Genomic DNA, 9,662 nt, shown 5'->3' with positions numbered 1-9,662 from the left:
CATCCTCTCACTGTATGTGAGTACTGTATGTGGTGGTGCCGCAAAGCGAGTCGTCACTCACATGCAGTACTATTTCGGGTGACGTGGGACACACGCATGCGTCACGGCTCCAGAAGTGCATCATATCACTTGTTATGGCTAGCAGTGATAAATATGGACCCGGACATTGACCATCTCATTAGCCAAAAGCAGACCCATAGTTCCCATTGAAATACTGGTCAGTTTGTTGATTTACATTTACTTGTTCTTTATTTTAAATATTGTATTTGTTCCCATTTTGTTATTTTACTTTAAAATAAGATATGTGCAGTGTGCATAGACATTTGTTCATAGTTTTTTTTTATACTCTGGCCCTCCAATGGTCTGAGGGACAGTGAACTGGCCCCCTGTGTAAAAAGTTTGGGGACCCCTGCAGTAAATAATGCTAAAATGAACATCTGAAAGCATATATCTTTGATTGATTGATTGATTGCACTGGCTAATTAATAAGATTATATAGGTTTTAAGTGTACTATTCTATGGCATATGATCTCTGTATTGGCTTATGTACCCATTACCAAAAGTTAAATCTTTTTTCATCATCTCATATTTGACCTCTTTTACCCTTCACTATATGCTCACCTCCTTTTCCTCTAGTAACCACCATACGGTTCTCTGTATCCATAAGTTTTTGTTGTTTGTTTTATTGTTTGTATATTCATTGCTTTCAGTTTTATATCCCACATAGGAGGGAAAAATATATAGTTCTTAACATTTTCTGTTTTATTTATTTTACTTAGCTAGATATTTTCAAGATCTATTTATCTTGCTGCAGATGAAAATATTTCATCTTTTCTTATGACTGAGTAGTATTCCATCATATATTTGTATGTTTTCTTCTTGATTCAGCATTTTATGTCTCTCCAGATAAATGCTCAAGGTAGAATTGCTGTCTTTTGTTTTCTTTTCTTATAGCCTTTGTTTTTAAGTCTATTTTGTCTGGTATAAGTTTTGCTATTCAGAATTTTTATTTTTTTATAAAATATTTTGTCTTTAACCTTTGTTATTTTAATTATGATGTCTCTTGTTGTGGGTCTCTTGTGGTTCATCTTGTTTGGAACTGTCTGTACTTCCTGTATAAGTGTATCTTTATTCTTTGCCTAATTAGAAAAATTTCCAAATATTTCTTCAGAAAAGTTTATAATCTCTTGTTCTCTAATTTTTTTCTAGTAACCCTATAATGTGATTATTGTTATGCTTAATTTTGTCCCAGAGGTCCCTTAAAATATCCTTTTTAAAATTTCTTTCCTATTGCTACTCTAATTGGGTGTTTTTTGTTACCTTGTCTTCCAAATCACTAACTTGATCCTCTTCTTCATCTAATTTATTATTGATTTCTTCCAGTGTATTCTTCATTTCAGATTTTGTGCTCTTCATTTCTGACTTTCAAAAAATGTTCTCTATGTTCTTTTATTTCTTTTTATCTTTTTTTGTGAGAGAGATAGAGACAGAGAGAGGGATAGACTGGGACAGACAGAAAGGGAGAGAGATGAAAAGCATCAGTTCTTTGTTGCAGCTCCTTAGTTGTTCATTGATTGCTTTCTCATATGTGTCTTGACTGGGGGGCTACAGCAGAGTAAGTGACCCATTGCTGAAGCCAATGACCTTGAGCTTGAGCCAGTGACCTTGGGCTTCAAGCCAGAGACCTTTGGGCTCAAGTCAGCGACCATGGTGTCATGTCTATCATCCCATACTTCAGCCAGCAACCCTGAGCTCAAGCTGGTGAGCCTGTGCTTAAACCGGCAACATCGGGGTTTCAAACCTGGTTCCTCTGCATCCCAGTCCGAAGCTCTATCCACTGTGCCACTATCCTTTTCTTATGCTTACTATTTATTTGTTAATGTTATCACTGAGTTAATCTAGCCTTCCTATTGAGCATCTTTGTAACCATTGTTTTGAACTCTGTATTTGGTAGATTGCTTGTTTCATTTCATTTCATTGTTTTTCTGGTGACTTCTGTTTTTTATTTGGGGCATGTTTCTTTGTCTCCCCATTTGACCCTGGGCTAAATGTTTGGAGTTACAAAATAATTCACAGTTTATGGCTGCCTTTGCTGGGTCTGGGTGCACATAGGAGGTACCAAGCTGCATACCAAGATTTTCTTCCACTGGTGCCAAACCCAGGGCAGGTCAGCAACAAGCCTAATGCACCCCAAAATCTCCTGTTGACTGCCAGCTACTAGTTAGGCTCTGTCACTATAAAAGCTTCTGGTGATACATGAGTTGCATGAGGTAGGTTTTCAGTGAGTCACCAGGTATGGGTGAGTGGTATTCACCAGGTTGATACACATTTAACTTTGGCACTTGTGCTGGTTCTGAATCCAATAACAAAAGTCTCCTTGTGTATCAAAACCAAATGCTACTCAGCTGGGGCCACAGACCTGTGTGTTAAAGTAGGTTGTTAGGGAGTCATCAGGTTGAGGTCAGCAGAGTTTGCCAAACTAAAACAGACCAATATTTGCCCCTGTGGAGGGATGGCTTTGTACAGGGACAGTGGCACCAGTTGTATGAATTATGGAAAAATGAGTCACACAACTCAGTACTTCCGTGTGCATCTCTGCCACCCCCAAGTTTTCCCAGACATCCTTGAGAGCCACCCAAGAAAGTTAGCTGGCCACAACCAGCTAAGTCCTCTAGAGGGTACTAGCTTGGCAGGGTGGGGCCACAGGTAGTTCAGAGAGTGGGGCTAGTGCATTTCTCCAGGCTGCCGCCATGTGGAAGGAACTGTTTGACCTCGGAAAGATGACATCAGTCGGTGGTGTGGAAAAGAACTCAGAACAGAGAGGTTTGGAGCTGTCCCTTTAGTCCTTTCCTTGAAGCCACACAACCCAGTCTCTCCCTGATAACTCCAGTTTTCTTTGAGATGCCATTCCTCTGCTGGAGCCCATGGTGAGTGGCTGGAAGTGAGATTTTGTGTACTAGTCCTTATGAGTTTTCCTGAGTTTCTAGCAGACTCTAATCTCTCCCTGGTGAACAAAATCCCTGCAGATTTTTATAGCCAGATGTCATGAGGTCTCCTCTTCTTGGCTCTGGTGTTCCTGGATGGGGAGACTGGATGGAGTTGAAACCTCTGACTCCTGAGGAGGGGAATTTTGCAGATGAGATATTCCTCTGAAAATTCAAACCAATGCATGTATGTGTGAGACTACCTCTTTATGCGTTTCCACTCTTCCTACCAGTTTTTATGTGGCTTTTTTTGGTAAATCCTTGGTTATAAGACTTCTGTTCAGTTAGTCTTTATTCAGGTTGATAGTGATACAATTTAGTTGTAATTGTGGTTTGTTCTGGGAGGAGGTGAGTGTAGGTTTTACCTACTTAAACCACCATCTCAGATCCCACTAAATAAGAGTTTTAAATGGCATATGTATAAGTGTCAATGTTTAAGTCATTACAAAATGCCTTTTGACAGAAAACACTTTCTACTGAGATGATGATTATTCAAACATGGCCTATTTTGATGGTATCTTTACAAATAATGGCAAGAAATAACATGTATTTTTGGTCAGTATGCCAATCACTGTGCTAAATACTATCATTTACATCACATAAGCCTTTCACAGAAGTTGAAACTAAATCTCAAAGGTAAATTAAGTAAACTTCCCAAGATAAAAGAAATTTTGGAGCCAAGGTTAACATTCAGGATCATCTGCTTTCATAATGTATATACCTTCTGTTGTCCAATAATGCTTAAGGTAACTCAATGCAATGAAAAGAAAAACAATAGAAAATTTTATTTTAAAACATTCTTGGATATTAACACTGTTAAGTAAGTATCTTGTATTAAATGTTTTGCTCAATTGGCCCACAAATTTCTGATTTTGTTGAAGGGGCCTGAGATAGTTGATCCCTCCCAAGGAAAATAGGTGATTATATTTTTGGCTTTCTAACAAAATGGAAGAAATTTATTAGGGGAAATGTTAGTTTTTACAGTAGAAGAGAGCAGTACAGTGAGCAGCAATTTTTAAGATAGAAAAGGTTTTACAACAGTATATAATTAGTTTTCAAAATTAAATGACCAACAAAGATTGTGTTACTGAAAATTATTATTTGGGAACATAAGCAAAATAGTCACCTCTATAGAATAAAATGTTGCTATGCTATGGTTCTTATGGTTTGTTTTACTTTGAACTTGTTTGCCAGTTTTATTTTTACTAACTTCCAAGATAATACACAATATGTTGTCCAACTCTGCAGTTTGGAATTCTAGCTTAATCTTAGACAATGATTTATAAGTGCATATTTCTGTGACCATTTTAGATTGCAAGAATTACCTTTTGTGAATAACAGATTCTGAGTGTCTTTGTTATATCTTTAATTTTCTTTATAATATAAATACATTCAAACCTTCTTCTGAAATACTTAATTACCATAAATGATGTTCAGTAGAACTTTGTTTTTAAAAATGTTACAATAAGCCTGACCAGGCAGTAGCACAGTGGAAAGGGCATCAGATGGGAATGCGGAGGACTCAGGTTCGAAACCTCAAGGTCACTGGCTTGAGCATGGGCTTCACCAGCTTGAGTGCAGGATCATAGACATGACTCTATGGTCGCTGGCTTAAGCAAGCGGTCACTCACTCTGCCGTAGCCCCCTTGGTCAAGGCACATATGAAAAAGCAATCATTGAACAAATAAGGTGCTGCCAGAAAAAATTGATACTTCTCATATCTCTCTCTTCCTGTGTCTGTCCTTAGCTGTCCCTAGCTGTCCCTCTCTCTGATTTTCTCTCTGTCTCTGTCAAAAAAAGTTACAATAAAATTACTTATTAGATCACTACCTTGTTATATTTGGAGTTTAGGATAGACAAATTAAACATTCATTAATATATTTTTAATAACAAATATGCTCCTCCCCTTCCCTCTCTCTCTCTCTTTCCCTCCCTCTCTCTCTCTCCTCTCTGAAAATTGAATAATGTCTTTAAAAATAAATAAAAAAAAATAAAAAATAGAAAAAATACTATTTCTTCTTTTCATTTGAAATAATGACTGTGCAGTAACCAAGATAATTGCATCAATAAATGTTATAATAAAAATAACTGGAATAAACATTTTATTTCAAATTTTGTTGAAATATTTCAGGTTTCATTCACTGTTTATACATTACAAAATTAGTTTCAGATTTACACAGGAGAAAGCAGTACATTAATTTCAAATAATCACTGCATTTTAAACATTTTTGCTTAGTCTGACAAGCCAATGAACACACTGGTGGAATAGATGAAGGGAAAGTCTGTTTAATCTCAGAAGAAATTTAAAAAATTGAACGAATTGGGCAGCAATCCTGGACTATGCTCTGGATTTCTATTTATGAAATTCAAATAACAAAAGTTGTTTATTATGCATTTTCAATTTAAAATTGTATGCATAAACATAACCCTCAAGCCTAACATTTTCCAGTGTAAATTGTAGATTGCATAAAAAGCACAATTTCTTTTTTCTTTCAGAAAATATATAACTTAAAAAAACATATATCCCTTATTAGGGCACATACAGGAGCAGTTTGATGTTTCTCTCTCTCTCTCCTTACGTCTCTCAAAAATAAAAAAAAAGAAAAGGAAAAGACATATACCTAATGCCTGATTCAGACTACATATTAAATTAGATCTGAATGAATACAAATATGAATGTCATTATATAAAAGACTACAGAAAATATATGCCACTTTAAACTTGTTTAAGATCTATTGAAATTTAATTTAATTAACTTTCAACTTTATTTATTTGAAACCATCATATTAAAGTTTCTGAGATGAAAGTTACAGCTGTCTCAAAATGAAATGGTTTGTTCTGAGAGCTAATAATCTGTAGAGAAAAAGTAACATATAGTAAATTTTATATTCATATTATAAAGAGCTTCTGAAATAGCAACCATATATATTTATACATATAAGGAAAGACTCTGGTTATATTGATGGGTTTTTCATTGGATTTGCCATTAAAAACATTGAAAATGGCCCTGGCCGGTTGGCTCAGTGGTAGAGCATCGGCCTGGCGTGTAGAAGTCCCGGGTTCGATTCCCGGCCAGGGCACACAGGAGAGGCGCCCATCTGCCTCTCCACCCCTCCCTCTCTCCTTCCTCTCTGTCTCTCTCTTCCCCTCCCGCAGCGAGGCTCCATTGGAGCAACGATGGCCTGGGCGCTGGGGGTGGCTCCTTGGCCGCTGCCCCAGGCGCTGGAGTGGCTCTGGTCGCAAAAGAGCGAGGCCCTGGAGGGGCAGAGCATCGCCCCCTGGTGAGCAGAGCGTCACCCCCTGGTGGGCGTGCCGGGTGGATCCCAGTCGGATCCCGGTCGGGCGCATGCGGGAGTCTGTCTGACTGTCTCTCCCCGTTTCCAGCTTCAGAAAAACACACAAAAAAACAAAAACAACAACAACAACAACAAAACCATTGAAAATACCAGCTTTTCAATTTAGTCAAATTGTTGCTTTATTTTCTGGACATCAACAACCAACAATGATAAATTACCTACTTACATAATGTATAATTTTAGTTCAAAAGTCTATGCAATAGCATAAAAGTTGTTCAGAAAAATAGTTATGTTACACTTGTAGAGCCTTTCCTTTCCCACTCAGCAAAAATTAAATATATCTTGTTTTGTGCTCAAAGAATATTTCTACATATACTTGTTTTGCATACTTATTTGTTGTAGTTGTTGCTTTTGGTCGTTTCTGTGAGAGTTTAATCTCTCTAGGGCAGACACATTGTATTGTTTGTCTATTTGTCTTCTGGTCTTACCACAGCATGGGTGCTTTATCTTGCTCAATGAACAGTTACTTGATCTCTCAATTGAAAGCAAATGTAGGATGATATGTAGGTTCTCACTGTGTATTTATTGTAGTAGTGAGTATTCGTTTTTGTATAATCTATGTGATAATTTGATATAAATTTTAAAATAATTTTAAATAGAAAATGTTAAAATCGTTTAAAGAAAATGAGCAATTGCCTGACCTATGATGGCGCAGTAGATAAAGCATTGACCTGAAATGCTGAGGTTGATGGTGCAAAACCCTGGGCTTGCAAGATCAAAGCACATATGGGAGTTGATGCTTCGTGCTCCTCCTCCCTTTTCTCTCACTCTGTCTCCTGCCCCCATGTCTAAGATGAATAAATAAAAGTTTTTAAAAAAGAAAGAAAATGAACAATTCTTAAGCATCCATAACTAAATTAAAGATTAGAAATATATTAGGGCCTGATCAGGTAGAGGTACAGTTGATAGAGTGTAAGACTGGGACTCAGAAAACCCAGGTTCAAAACCCCAAGGTTGCCAGTTTAAGTGCAGGCTCATCCAGCTTGAGCACAGGCTTACCAGCTTGAGCGCGGGGTCACTGGCTTGAGCGTGGGATCAGAGACAGAACCCCATGATCACTGGCTTGAACACAGAAGTATCTGGCTTGAAACCCAAGGTCACGAGTTTGAGCAAGGGATCACTCACCCTGCTGTAGCCCCTTGTCAAGGCACATATGAGAAAGCAATCAATGAACAACTAAGGTGCCCCAATGAAAAAGTGATACTTTTCATCTCTCTCCCTTCCTGTCTGTCCCTATCTATTCCTCTCTCTGTCTCTGTCACAAAAAAAATAAATACATAAAAAAGAAATGTATATATTAAGGATGTATTCAAAATTAAGATATTTTGATAAAAATTTAGGAAAAATCTTGTTAAATGAAGTAATTCAAGGAACTTAGGGTGCTCAGTCACAGCAGCTTAAAGGGGCAAGTTTAAGTGGAATAAATGCAAAACTCCTAATTATGGACTCAAGCCCTCTTCAGGATAATTGCAATTACTCCTTGCTACTGAGTACCTCTACCTTTCTTGTTGTGAGGTCCCTGTGTTTCCTTAGAAGTATTTTACATATCTTGTATTTGCTGGCCTATGCTGCCACCTGAGCTGCTTTTGTTTTCACTTTTGTTACCTGTATAAAAAATGAAAAATCCTTCCCTAGCATGACTGTTGCTGAGTTGAGTGAGAGGGGTTTAGAGAACAGGTGGAAGTAAGCATACAAAGGCAGAGACTAGTTGGAAATGCCTTGGGAGTTAAATCTGCTTTCATAAATAAATTTTTATAAACAAGAAAGATATTTATAAAAAACTAGTCAATACTTTTTAAAAAAATATACAAATATTTTGGCCCTGACTAGGTGGCTCAGTGGGTCGACCCAGTGCTTTGAGATCATGGGTTTGATCTCTGGTCAGGGCACATAATAGAAGTGACCAATGAGTGCACAACTAAGTAGAATAACAAGTTGATCCTACTCTCTCTCTCTCTTTCTCTCTCTCTCTCTCCCCCTCCTCTACTTGCTCCCTCTCTCCCCACTCTTCAAATCAATGGGAAATTAAATACATATATACAGAAATATTTTACTAATATCTTTCAGTCTCACAAATAAAATGTCAAATATTGAAGAGTAAGAAATATATGCTTACAACGGGAATTTAAAAACTTTTGCAAATTATATGAGCAAGAACACCAACCTAGTGGAGAAGGTACTATTAAGGAATCACTGAGCTGACTGTACAAAACTTCTCACAGATTACTTTCCTATTAAAAAAACAAACACTATTTTTACATGACTACTGCAAACTAAAATAGAGTGATAGTTTATGTTTTATAATTTGCACTTCAGATTTCAAGTTTCTATTGGCGTGTCCTACCAAGGTTTTCATGCCCTCTAGAAACTGAGGTTGACACATGTCCCACTTTTATCTCCAGTGTTTCTTTACTATCTCAGATGATGCCAACAGCATTTAACAGGGTCTGGCTATTCTCCCTGTTACTTTGTTTAGTTACAAAAGAAATTACTGCTTGCTTTGGCAGTACATGTACTAAAAATGGAATGACACAGAAAAGATTAGCATGGCTCCTGCTTAAGAATGACACACAAATTTGTGAAACACTCCACATTAAAATAATTTAAAAACTTTTCTCACTTACTGAATTAAAAAATATTTTGAGTTATGAATATAAACATCACAGAACTCTAGAGGTATGCCCTATGCCTTGTGCAAATTTGTTACAAATGATCTATAAAATACATGTATAAAGGTAATACTCAAAACAAGGAATGAACATTTGCTAGAAAAAGACTTAAGTAAACTATAGAAGACTCGCAGTTTCCAGTCCTCATTTTCCTCCTCCTATTCAATAGAGGGGACAGTTATGCATAAGAACTTATTGGCAGACATCTTATAAAATGTAGAGGTAAAAAACGTTGATTTTTTTTTTTTTTGCAGTACCATTATAGGTGGAAGAATCATTATAGGCAGATCCCCAAGCTAGAGAGGTAAAACATAGAGAAGGGCTTTCCAAAATTCTTCTGGTTTTGGTTAATGTCATGTAATCATTTACTAACAAGGAGAGTCATGATTTGTCATTGACTTCATGATAGCTTTGACATGAGAAATAGGAATTTTCTTACATTCCAGTGTAGAAGCAGATAAAACATTAGTTATGAAACCAGATAAATCTGGATTTAACTGGGAGATAGTTTCTAGCTTTGGGACATGTTCAAGTAATTTTCCTCAGAGTTTTTTGTTCATTTGCTTGTTTGTTTGCTTGTTTTTGAGAGAGAAAGGGAAATAGAAACAGGAACATCAAGCTGCCCCTGTATGTGCCCTGACCAGGGAATCAAA

General features: G+C 36.9%; 1 non-coding gene across 1 annotated transcript; it reads left to right on the top strand.

Annotated features, from left to right (window-relative positions):
- Nucleotides 1-8,835: 8,835 nt before the first annotated feature.
- On the top strand, nucleotides 8,836-8,938 carry LOC136327957 (U6 spliceosomal RNA). The gene has a single exon (XR_010730009.1). It is a non-coding gene; the product is annotated as a U6 spliceosomal RNA (small nuclear RNA).
- Nucleotides 8,939-9,662: the final 724 nt, after the last annotated feature.

Source organism: Saccopteryx bilineata, chromosome 2 (assembly GCF_036850765.1).
Source record: "Saccopteryx bilineata isolate mSacBil1 chromosome 2, mSacBil1_pri_phased_curated, whole genome shotgun sequence".
Taxonomy (NCBI): domain Eukaryota; kingdom Metazoa; phylum Chordata; class Mammalia; order Chiroptera; family Emballonuridae; genus Saccopteryx; species Saccopteryx bilineata.
The sequence above is the reverse complement of the archived record's forward strand: the minus strand, read 5'-3'. Positions and strand labels throughout refer to the sequence as shown.